This window comes from Salvelinus fontinalis, chromosome 6, assembly GCF_029448725.1.
Source record: "Salvelinus fontinalis isolate EN_2023a chromosome 6, ASM2944872v1, whole genome shotgun sequence".
In the NCBI taxonomy this organism is placed as follows: Eukaryota; Metazoa; Chordata; class Actinopteri; order Salmoniformes; family Salmonidae; genus Salvelinus; species Salvelinus fontinalis.
Window position 1 is genome coordinate 31,826,624 of NC_074670.1, and position 13,478 is coordinate 31,840,101.

A 13,478-nucleotide genomic window follows, 5' to 3' on the forward strand; every position below is an offset into this window, starting at 1 on the left:
CTATTTGATTATCGAAACGATATTGAATATAAAGATCTTGTTTTGTTATGTCGCCTACAGGCTCTCGTTAGTAAAAAGGCTAACTAGAAGGGTATTATTCTTAAAGCGATTTGAGTCATCAATGTGACGCATCACACTGTGATAACAAAAAGGTAGCCTATCGTTCTTAATTCATGGCATGGTTTCCTTTTATACAAATGTTGAATAGACAAGCAGACAAATGAATTCATGCAGGGAAGGGGACTAATAGCGTACGAGTCATGAAAACAACTAGAATAAATGTATGTTATTTGGTGGGTCACGGATCGGCTCTCGGAACAATGCTTTGTGGGTCGGGTCGGGTTGCGAAAACATCTGTCCTGATGTCGGATAGGGCTTGGAATTGATGTGGCCGGGGCGGAGCGGGTGCTGCTCCAAAAAACTGACCTGTGCAGGACTGACACACACACACACACACACACACACACACACACACACACACCCTGGATGGACATCATATAAGGGATACCTCCAGTAGTCCCAAATAAAACACACTATTGCAACTTTTCTGGTTCACTACACACATCCATACAGTAACAGTCCCAAGCTACTGCATAAGCTGCATAAGTTGTCATAACTAATCAAAGACACTAGCTTCTATGCCACTACCATGACAGCGTTATGTACTGTAAGCCTAACGACAAAGTTTAACAACATCAAAATACATTTTTTGTTCAAACAACCATACAACTACATTATCCCAGAACTCTCAAAGTATTCTACATTGGTCAAGAACACATTTCCATTTTGTGAATTAATTACAAGCTCCAAAGCATGAATGCGTAAAGCACTCAATAAGGTAACTAATTCTTCTATTTGCGAAGCTGGAGGTTTTCAACTGGAAAACCATCGTTAATATTTCCTCACCCCACTGTATCCATATTCATTAGTCTGGCTGGTGGCTACCTACCGCTTCACAATACTGCCCCTGTGTCCATCAACAGTCCTCATATATCATATTAAACATCTCGCATTAATCAACTGCTGTGTTTGATGGGGTGGAAACTAGGGAGAGAACTACTGAAGGGAAATGGCCGAGTTGATTTGTCATCAACACACTTATACGTGTGAGGGGTGACTGCTAAAGAGAGGCAAGAGGGAGAGGGAGGAAGAAACGAAAGAGGGAGGAAGAGAGAGAGAGGGGAAAAAGAGCAAATTGAGAGAGAAAGACACACACACTCTTCCCCTCTCTCACCTGGCATCATGACTGGTATGGGTACGTTGGCCTCGGAGGCCAGGGACAGCTGTCCCCCCTTGCCCAGGCGGTCACACAGCAGGGTGATGTGCTTCTTCAGGCGGACCGTGTCTTTGGGCATGCTGAGCTGGGAGGTGGACAGAGACCGGGCCTGGTCCTTAGGGCTGCGAGACAGACAGGTCCTCAGGAGGTGAGACACGGCCGCGTCCACACTCTCCTCCCAACCCTGAGAGAGAGAGACAGGTATTCTGTTATTCGAGGATATGAGACAGGGGGTTAGGAAGAGCAAAGTAGGAAATGGGTAAAGATGGCAGAGAACAATAGACAGTGATAGAAAGAGAGAACAAAGTGACAGAATTCAAAAGAGGGAAAACGACATTGAGAAAGAGAGAGAAGCTGGGCATGTGGTCCATATATGTGAGTGAGATTCATATAAGTGAGATACAGAACAGATTGTAAGGAAAGAGGAAGAAATCATACAACGAGAGGAAGCAACTTCTGACTATTGAGATGCATCCTGTCTCGCAGTCGTCACAACCAATAGTCTGGCCTTGAATGCATAGTGCCCCCTGTGTCCAGGATGATGTACTACCATGTACTACTGTAGTATTTACAGGCCGAGACAGTCTGTTTATCTAGCTACTACTGTATCAATCTGTCCCGTCCCAGTCTTGCCTAAACACTGCCTGATCTCTTAAACGTGTGAGAAACACACACACGCCGGCATAGGCATGTGGTATTGTGTGGCTGTATATACGTGCGTCAGCCTCACACACACAAAACCGTATACTGTTTCTACACAGATGAGCACATTCTGCAGAGACACAGAGAGCAGATACAAAATTCCCCCTGCAACCGAGCCAATAATGTGAATCCTTCAGACGTGAAAAAGCACCAATTATCATTCAATCCAATTGCCTCTCCCGGAGAAAGAGAAAAATATCTTGTCTGGCCATCTCTCTCTCTCTCACACACACACACACACACACACACACACACACACACACACACACACACACACACACACACACACACACACACACACACACACACACACACACACACACACACACACCTACCCCCCGCCCACCCCATCTAAGATAGTCCAGGCGGACCGAGCTGGGCCGTGGGAGTGACGACAGGTAGCCAGGGTGTGGGGCTGAGGCCGTCCCTGGCTGTCCCCCTGCCGCCATGCTGATAGGCCTCTAATGAGCCCTACTGACAGGTAATCGGCCCCGTAATGATGATGACAGGGAAGATACCTGACATTACTCAGGTAGGAGGGAGGGGGTATAAAGAGAGAGAAGAGAAAGAGAGAGAGAGGGGGACAGAAATATAAGGGGGAGAGAAAGCAGTAGAGGTGAGAGAAAGAGAAAGGGAGAGTATTGTGGAAGAAGGAAGTAGAACATAGATCTCACCTCACACTGAAACAATAACCATCAACAGGCTATCAGGACCCCCAACATGTTGAACTGGACTAACAGTACAGATTTCATCAGCTGGGTAACAATATTAAGATATACATTTACATATGAATAATTTACCAGAGTGACTTACATGAGCAATTAGGGTTAAGTGCCTTGCTCAAAGGCACATATTTTTCACCTACGCGGCACGGGGATTTGAACCAGCGACCTTTCGGTTACTAGCCCAAAGCTCTTAACCACTAGGCTACCTGGCTTCTCAATTTCAAATGAAGGGCAGTGAAGGGCACAGTGATGGGTTTGGAACTGGGCCCAAGTGACAAATCATATGGTAGAGTGATAATGGACATCCTGCATGCCGAGGACGACCTTGGCCGTGTGAGGGACAGCTTTGTTTGTGATTAAGAGAAAGTGAAGGTAAGGAGAACAAGAGGCTGGGGGGAAATGGATAAGTCTTTTTGTCTGGTAATAAATAGCTGCTGTGCTACAATTTGGTGGTGGTGGATGAGGTCACTTCCCCTCTGACGCTGTAAATCACATTGTGGAAATCCCAGTTGCGATTGCAAAATAACTTGACTATGGAGAACAGAATGGGGCCTAATATAGAGCCCTGAGGGACTCCCACAGGGACTGACAAAGGTTCAGACAGTAATCCTTCAGAGTTGACATGCTCAACTTGACTGGAAAAGTCATTTAAAGACCAGGCAAGAGAAGAGACTGGAAATACAATGTCATCCTGTGAGCCAAGCAAAGCAAAATAATCTCTACAGAATCAAATCCCCCGACTAAATCAATAAATATGCCGAAGCCAAAATATTTATTGTCACAGGCAGATATTTAATATAATTGAATAGTTTGAAGTTGGAAGTTTACATACACCTCAGTCAAATACATTTAAACTCTGGTTTTCACAATTCCTGACATTTAATCCTAGTAAAAATTCCCTGTTTTAGGTCAGTTAGGATCACCACCTCCTTTTAGGAATGTGAAATGTTTGAATAATAGTAGAGAATAATTTCTTTCAGCTTTTATTTCTTTCATCACATTCCCAGTGGGTCATTAGTTTACATACAGTCAATTAGTACTTGGTAGCATTGCCTTTAAATTGTGTAACTTGTGTCAAATGTTTCGGGAAGCCTTCCACAAGCATCCCACAATAAGTTGGGTGAATGTTGGTCCATGCCTCCTGACAGAGCTGGTGTAACTGAGTCAGGTTTGTAGGCCTCCTTGCTCGCAGACGCTTTTCCAGTTCTGCCCACAATTTTTCTATAGGATTGAGGTCAGGGCTTTGTGTTGTCTTCCGGCGCCGACAGAGAGGGCCGCCTCGCTTCGCGTTCCTAGGAAACTATGCAGTATTTGCAGTATATTTTTTTGTATTTTGTGTTATTTCAGACATTGTTACCCCAGGAAATCTGAATTTTTATTACATACAGTCAGGAGGAACTATTGGATATAAGAGCAACCTCAACTCACCAACATTACGACCAGGAATATGACTTTCCCGAAGCGGATCCTGTGTTTTGTCCACCACCCGGGACAATGGATCGGATCCCAGCCGGCGACCCAAAACAACGGCGCCGCAGAAGGGGCAGACGGAGCGTTCTTTTGGTCAGGCTCCGTAGACGGGCACATCGCGCACCGCTCCCAAGCATACTACTCGCCAATGTCCAGTCTATTGACAACAAGGTAGACGAAATTCGAGCAAGGGTTGCCTTCCAGAGAGACATCAGAGATTGTAACGTTCTTTGTTTCACGGAAACATTGCTCAATTAACATCGCCCGCTACCAAAACCTGCAGGCTCTCCTTCACTGCAGCTAACGTGAGTAAAACATTTAAACGTGTTAACCCTCGCAAGGCTGCCGGCCCAGACGGCATCCCCAGCCGCATCCTCAGAGCATGCGCAGACCAGCTGGCTGGTGTGTTTACAGACATATTCAATCAATCCTTATCCCAGTCTGCTGTTCCCACATGTTCCTGTTCCCAAGAAAGCTAAGGTAACTGAGCTAAATGACTACTCACTTCCGTCATCATGAAGTGCTTTGATAGACTAGTCAAGGACCATATCCCCTCCACTCTACCTGACACCCTAGACCCAATAAAATTTGCTTACCGCACAGACGACGCAATCGCAATCACACTGCCCACTGCCCTAACCCATCTGGACAAGAGGATTACCTATGTAAGAATGCTGTTCATCGACTACAGCTCAGATTTAACACCATAGTACCCTCCAAACTCGTCATCATGCTCGAGACCCTGGGTCTCTACCCCGCTCTGTGCAACTGGGTCCTGGACTTTGACGGCCCCCCCAGGTGGTTAGGGTAGGAAACAACATCTCCACCCCGCTGATCCTCAACACTGGGGACCCACAAGGGTGTATTCTCAGCCTTCTCCTGTACTCCCTGTTCACCCTTGACTGCGTGGCCATGCACGCCTCCAACTCAATCCAACTCAATCAACAGTGGTAGGTTTGATTACCAACAACGACGAGACGGCCTACAGGGTGGAGGTGAGGGCCCTCAGATTGTGGTGTCAGGAAAATAACCTCACACTCAATGTCAACAAAACAAAGGAGATGATCGTGGACTTCAGGAAACAGCAGAGGGAGCAGCCCCCTATCCACATCGACGGGACAGTACTGGACAAGGTGGAAAGTTTTAAGTTCCTCGACGTACACATCACAGACGAACTGAAATGGTCCACCCACACAGACAGCTTGGTGAAGAAGGCGCAGTAGCGCCTCTTCAACCTCAGGAGGCTGAACAAATTCGGCTTGTCACCAAAAACACTCAAACTTTTACAGATGCACAATCGAGAGCATCCTGTCAGGCCGTATCACCGCATGGCACGGCAACTGCTCCGCCCACGACCGTAAGGCCTCCCAGAGGGTAGTGAGGTCTGCACAACGCATCACCGGGGGCAAACTACCTGCCCTCCAGGACACCTACACCACCCGATGTCACGGGAAGTCCAAAAAGATCATCAAGGACAACAACCACCCGAGCCACTGCCTGTTCACCCCGCTACCATCCAGAAGACGAGGTCAGTACAGGTGCATCCAAGCGGGGACCGAGAGACTGAAAAACAGCTTCTATCTCAAGGCCATCAGACTGTTAAACAGCCATCACTAACTTTGAGTGGCTGCTGCCAACATACTGACTCATCTCTAGCCACTTTAATAATGAAAAATGTATGTAATAAATGTATCACTAGCCACTTTAAACAATGCCACTTTATATAATGTTTACATACCCTACATTACTCATCTCATATGTATACACGGTACTCTATACCATCTACTGCATCTTGTCTATGCCGCTCGGCTATCGCTCATTCATTAATCTTTATGTACATATTCTTATTCATTCCTTTATACTTGTGTGTATTAGGTAGTTGTTGTGAAATTGTTAAATTACTTGTTAGATATTACTGCATGGTCGGAACTAGAAGCACAAGCATTTCTCTACACTCGCATTAACATCTGCTAACCATGTGTATGTGACAAATAAAATTTGATTTGATGGCCACTCCAATACCTGGACTTTATTGTCCTTAAGCCATCTTGCCACAACTTTGAAAGTATGCTTGGGGTCATTGTCCATTTGGAAGACCCATTTGCGACCAAGCTTCAACTTCCTGACTGATGTCTTGAGATGTTGCTTCAATATATCCACATAATTTTCCTGCCACATGATGCCATCTATTTTGTGAAGTGCACCAGTCCCTGTAGCAAAGCACCTCCACAACATGATGCTGCCACCCCCGTGCTTCACGTTTGGGATGGTATTTCTTCAGCTTGCAAGCCTCCCCCTTTTTCCTCCAAACACAATGATGGTCATTACAGCCAAACAGTTACATGCCCAGAGAACATTTCTCCAAAAAGTACAATCTTTGTCCCCATGTGCAGTTGCAAACCATAGTCTTGCTTTTTTATGGCGGTTTTGGAGCAGTGGCTTCTTCCTTGCTGAGCTGCCTTTCAGGTTATGTCGATATAGGACTCATTTTACTGTGGATATAGATACTTTTGTACCCGTTTCCTCCAGCATCTTCAGAAGGTTCTTTGCTGTTTTTCTGGGATCGATTTGCACTTTTCGCACCAAAGTACGTTCATCTCTAGGAGACAGAACGCGTCTCCTTCCTGAGCGGTATAACGGCTAAGTGGTCCCATGGTGTTTATACATGCGTACTATTGTTTGTACAGATGAACGTGGTACCTTCAGGCATTTGGAAATTGATCCCAAGGATGAACCAGACTTGTGGAGGTCTACAATTTATTCTCTGAGGTCTTGGCTGATTTCTTTTGATTTTCCCATGATGTCAAGCAAAGAGGCACTGAGTTTGAAGATAGGCCTTGAAATACATCCACAGGTACACCTCCAATTGACTCAAATGATGTCAATTAGCCCATCAGAAGCTTCTAAAGCCATGACATAATTTTATGGAATTTTCCAAGCTGTTTAAAGGCACAGTCAACTTAGTGTATGTAAACTTCTGACCACTGGAATTGTGATGCAGTGAATGATAAGTGAAATAATCTGTCTGTAAACATTTGTGGGAAAAATGACTTGTGTCATGCACAAAGTAGATGTCCTACCTGACTTGCCCAAACTATAGTTTGTTAACAAGAAATTTGTGGTTGAAAAACAAGTTTTAATGACTCCAACTTAAGTGTATATAAACTTCCGACTTCAACTGTATGAACTGATGTAAAAGCAAACCATATCTCATCCTTTTTCATTGTATGAGTAGTTAGCTCCCCTTTGTGTGCATTTTGCAATTCATTACTGCCACAATCAAATTAACATTGTACTCAACTCCCGACAATACTCATTTTCATTTAATTTCTTCTTCTCTTGATGGAAATTCAGAGACAGCTAGGGAGACACATGGAGAGAAGGAAGTGTGGGGGAGGAGGAAAAGGCGAGCGGTAGAGAGGTTTCTAGTACTAGTTTCTAGTAATGTAAACTTCAGGGAAGACGTGTGCAGGAATAGAACTGAGACATTAAGAGTCAGCAGCTCTATTCACAGCAGAGCAGAAAGCGAGGGAGAGAAACGGAGAGCGGGAAGAAGTGGAAGAAGAAAAAAAAGAGGGAGAGAAGGCGGAAGTTGTTCTGGTTGACCGCACCGATCTGTTAGTCGGGCCAAGCTAAACGAGCGCCCCATCAATTACCAGAGAGATGAGTTTCCTGTGACCCTTCTCCCCCTTACCTTTCTCCCTCCTGTTTTGATGCGGCAAAGAGAGGCTATGGATGTGGATCAGTGGTCATGAAGGATAAGAGACGACAAGAGAGTTTTATTAGTCGTATGTACAGGATACACATAGTATACAGCGGCAGGTAGCCTATCGGTTAAAAGCATTGGGCCAGTAACTGATAAGTCGCTGGTCTCCAAGCCGGTAAGGTTTATAAATCTGCCATTCTGCCCTTGAGCAAGGGAGTTAACCCTCAGCAGCAACAACCCCCCCCCCCCCCCCCCCCGGAACTGTGGACGTGGATTAATGCAGCCGCACGCACCACTCTGGGTTAAACGCGGAAGACACGTTTCAGCTGACTGCATTCAGTTGTGTAAATGACTCGGTTTCCCAACATAATGTTTACTTGCAGGTTCCTTCTCGACAATGCAACAACAATAAGAAATAATAAAAGATAAGAATACGAACATAAGTAAATCAGTAGAATAGAACAAACATTTTAACATAAGTATAATACAGGAAGGCACAATGTATAGTACAATATTTACACGTGTATCAGAGAAAGGGGGGATTGGGGGGCAGATGTTTAAATTGTGCAGAATTCGCAGTAGTGAATAACAGTCAGGACACTCTCGATGGTGCAGCAGTAGTATTTGGAGAGTTACCGGGGTGGAATGCCGAATTTCTTCAGCTGCCTTAGGAAGTAGAGATGCCGTTGCACCCTCTTGACAAGAATGGTGGTGTTGTTGGTCCATGTCAAGTCCTCCGGTATGTGGACCCCAAGGAACTTTTTTTATTATATACAATCTGAAGTGAAGCTGCTGAAAATAACATTGCATTCTGTCTTCCAGAGCGACCCACAGGAGCAACAAGGGTCAAGTGCCCCGCCTAAGGCCACAAGGACAGATCCCCAACCCAGACGATTCGGGGAACCGAACCAGCGACCTGACTTCTCGGCCCCCGGTCCAAGCTCCCAAACGCCAGGCTACCAACCATCCAAGTTCCACCCACAGTTCCCCTCGAGAGCTGCCCCTTAACCACCCAGAGGAACTTAAAAACTGCTGACTCTCTCTACTGCAGTCCTGTTGATGTGGATCGGGCCATGTTCCCTGCTCTGCTTCCTGAAGTCAACAATCAACTCCTTTGTTTTACTGACATTGAGGGAGAGGTTGTTGTCCTGGCACCACAATGCCAGTTCACTTACCTCCTCTCTATAGGCTGACTCATTGTTGTTGGTTATCAGGCCTACAACCGTGGCGTCGTCAGCAGACTTGATGCTGGAGTTGGTGTCGTGCAAAGCCACACAGTCGTGGGGAGAACAGGGAGTACAGCAGAGCTCTCCTCTGCAGCTTTTCTCTTCTATCACCATTCCCCTTCCCCTCTTCCTTGTTTAAACCTCTTGAAGCTAGGGGGCAGAATTTGGAAAAATAACGTTCCCATTGTAAGCTACCTATTTCTCAGGTCCAGATGCTAGAATATGCATATAATTGACAGAGTAGGATAGAAAACACTCTAAAGTTTCCAAAACTGTCAAAATATTGTCTGTGGGTATAACAGAACTGATTTTGCAGGCAAAAACCTGAGGAAATCCAACCCGGACGTGACTCTTATTTAGAAAAATCCCTGTTCCATTGCCTGCCTTTCCTCCATTTAAAGGGATATCAACCAGATTCCTTTTCCTGTGGCTTCCTCAGGGTGTGAACAGTCTTTAGACATAGTTTCAAGCTTTTATTTTGAGAAATGAGCGAGATTTATCAAAACGCGTCAGTGGGTACACGGATGTCCCTCCATTAGTCGATGCGCTCGACACTGGTTGCTCGACATTTTCTTTCTCTCCAGTAATGAATAGTTTACAGTCCGGTTGAAATATTATTGTTTATTGATGTTAAAAACAACCTGAGGATTTGTCGAGCCTTGATGACCTGTCTAAGGCTGTGGAATACTGAACATAACACGCCAAACAAATATTGATTTTTTTATATAAAAATAATATTTATCGAACAAAAGGAACATTTATTGTGTAACTGGGAGTCTCGTGAGTGCAAATATCTGAAGATCATCAAAGGTAAGCGATTAATCTTATTGCTTTTCTGGCTTTCGTAACCAAACTACACTGCTGCTAGGTGTTCTTAATGTTTTGCCTAGTGATCGATAAACTCACACAAACGCTTGGATTGCTTTCGCTGTAAAGCATATTTTCAAAATCTGACACGACAGGTGGATTAACAACAAGCTAAGCTGTGTTTTGCTATATTGCACTTGTGATTTCATGAATATAAATATATATATATTTTTTTTTATTAATTTGGCGCTCTGCAATTTAGTGGTTGTTGATGAAAAGGATCCCGCTAAAGGGATCCGTGTGTCAAGAATTAATCAGCCCAGTGGCACAGGTCATTATCTAGAGCCTCTTTCTCTCTCCAACGTTTCTCGTTCTCTCTTCTCTAATCCATTCTACCACTCCCCCCAATCCATCACAGAAGCCTTATTCCAATGAACAGAATTCCAAGGACTTATCCCAATTGGAATTCCAGTCCTGGGAGCGTCCGTGGGGAAAGGGAATCTCGTTCACCTGTGACGACCTCACCTGAGATGAAAAGATTCTAAAGAGGTCAAAGGTGAGACAAAGGGTCAAAGACAATCTCTTACACACACACACACACATACATCTATCACGCACACACTCATATGAGTTTGTGTCAGATGCTCCTATTAGCCCCTGGCCTTATCTTTTCCGTACAGTACGTTATCTTTATTTCGGTCCAGTGTGAGTAGCGCTTCCTAAAATAGCCCATCTCTCCACACGTATGGGCTAATGCAGCGGGCCTGACCCTAATTACCTTTCATTAACTTAATCCCATTCACAAGAGCAACCGCAACAAACACACCGAAATACACACACGCTCTCACTCTCAGTGACTCCATCTCTCTGGGGCCTCATCGGTCAATTCAGGTGCAGGCTATTTATGGCCCAGCTGAGTGGATGTCTGCTCGGATGTGTGCTCTCGGGCGTGTTTACTGTGTGTGTGGTGATGAAAGAGAAAGTGTGTAAGGGGGTGTCTATCACAGTGAGGTTGTGTTTGACGAAGTCAATGTGTGTGTGTTAGCTACCTGTCCCTATGCCTCTCTTGAAGGGGCAGTGGGGTATTTGGTGTGAAATTGGGTAAATAGAGAGAGGACTGTATTTAGATACACCTCTAACCTGTGTGATGATGAGGTGTCATGTGTTTAATCACAGTGGAAACCCTAACAGACAGACGGCCTATGGAACTACTGTTCATGTCAGTCTGTCTTACACACACACACACCTGGCCCTGCTACAGGACACACCACAACTGGTGAGAGCACACACACACACTTTCGGTCTCTATGGGGGCAGAAATCTGTCGTCGTATCACGTGGACTCATGGAGGGCTTCTATCAATACACTTGTTTATGTGTCAATCTAAATTACTAACAGAACAACTCCCCTGTGACACACATACACAACTCAACAAGACCCCTCTGGCCCTCTCAGAAAATGTCCCCCTCACCCCCCCTACCGCATTCTCACTGCCATAGCCTTCCTTGACCAAACGGACATCAGGGCTGAATACAGGCTCCGGTTCAACGCTACACTATCTGAAACTTCACTAGCCTATTGGAGGCCTGTGGTAGGAAACATCGTTACTCCCTGTATACCTGTGAGGGTGAGAGGGAAGGGTGTACATTATGGTCCGGAATCAGGCCTATTCATCTCCTCTCCTCTGTCCCGATTACATTCACTCGGTCTAGATATAACTCTTCTCTTCACACACAGGTCAGTAACACCGTCCTCATCCGCTGTGGAGCTGCCAGGAGTATATTCAGTGGCACCTGGGAGAGAGTGTGTGGTAGCAGAACCACTTAGGGGCTTCAGAGCGGATCACTGAGGTATTTTGTGTTTATTCTCCAGGGTCAGAGGGGGAGAACTGGGTCAAGCAGCCAGGAGACAGATGGGGAGAGAGAGAAAGCAATGTGTGTGCGCGTGTGCATACGTGCGTGTGCGCGTGTGCATACGTGCGTGTGCGCGCTCCCAGCAGTTGTGCTGTGTCCTGTAGCAGGGGTAACAGTGTGTGTGTGTGTGTGTGTTGCACCAGCTGTGGTGTGTCCTGTACCAGGGGTAACAGTGTGTATGTGTCTCACCAGCTGTGGTGTGTCCTGTACTAGGGGTAGCAGTGTGTGTGTGTGTGTGTGTGTCTCACCAGCTGTGGTGTGTCCTGTACCAGGGGTAACAGTGTGTGTGTGTGTGTGTGTGTGTGTCTCACCAGCTGTGGTGTGTCCTGTACCAGGGGTAACAGTGTGTGTGTGTGTGTCTCACCAGCTGTGGTGTGTCTTGTACCAGGGGTAACAGTGTGTGTGTGTGTCTCACCAGCTGTGGTGTGTCTTGTACCAGGGCTAGCAGTGTGTGTGTTTGTGTCTCACCAGCTGTGGTGTGTCCTGTACCAGGGCTAGCAGTGTGTGTGTGTGTGTCTCACCAGCTGTGGTGTGTCCTGTAACAGGGGTAGCAGTGTGTGTGTTTGTGTCTCACCAGCTGTGGTGTGTCCTGTACCAGGGGTAACAGTGTGTGTGTGTGTGTCTCACCAGCTGTGGTGTGTCTTGTACCAGGGCTAGCAGTGTGTGTGTTTGTGTCTCACCAGCTGTGGTGTGTCCTGTACCAGGGCTAGCAGTGTGTGTGTGTGTGTGTGTCTCACCAGCTGTGGTGTGTCCTGTAACAGGGGTAGAAGTGTGTGTGTTTGTGTCTCACCAGCTGTGGTGTGTCCTGTACCAGGGGTAACAGTGTGTGTGTGTGTCTCACTAGCTGTGGTGTGTCTTGTACCAGGGGTAACAGTGTGTGTGTGTCTCACCAGCTGTGGTGTGTCCTGTACCAGGGGTAACAGTGTGTGTGTGTGTCTCACCAGCTGTGGTGTGTCTTGTACCAGGGGTAACAGTGTGTGTGTGTCTCACCAGCTGTGGTGTGTCCTGTACCAGGGGTAACAGTGTGTGTGTTTGTGTCTCACCAGCTGTGGTGTGTCCTGTACCAGGGGTAACAGTGTGTGTGTTTGTGTCTCACCAGCTGTGGTGTGTCCTGTACCAGGGGTAACAGTGTGTGTGTTTGTGTCTCACCAGCTGTGGTGTGTCCTGTACCAGGGGTAACAGTGTGTGTGTTTGTGTCTCACCAGCTGTGGTGTGTCCTGTACCAGGGGTAACAGTGTGTGTGTGTGTCTCACCAGCTGTGGTGTGTCCTGTACCAGGGGTAACAGTGTGTGTGTTTGTGTCTCACCAGCTGTGGTGTGTCCTGTACCAGGGGTAACAGTGTGTGTGTGTGTCTCACCAGCTGTGGTGTGTCCTGTACCAGGGGTAACAGTGTGTGTGTTTGTGTCTCACCAGCTGTGGTGTGTCCTGTACCAGGGCTAGCGGTGTAGCCTCCAGGATGGCGTTCTGCTCTGTGTTGAGGCCCTGCCACAGGGAGACCAGCAGGATGAGGAGGTGGGTGGCGCTGCGCAGGCGGACAAACGCCTGATTCAGACATGACCGGTTCTCCTCCGCTGCATCTGCCAACGCTATCACCTGACAGAGACAGAATCAGTGCCTGCTGTCATTCACCAGAAGCAACTTATCTAAGCAACT

At 46.5% G+C, this 13,478-nt stretch overlaps 1 pseudogene; it reads right to left on the reverse strand.

The window, feature by feature from the left end:
* The window catches only part of LOC129858599 (protein PTHB1-like), a 172,283-nt pseudogene that overhangs the window by 88,350 nt on the left and 70,455 nt on the right, over positions 1-13,478 (reverse strand).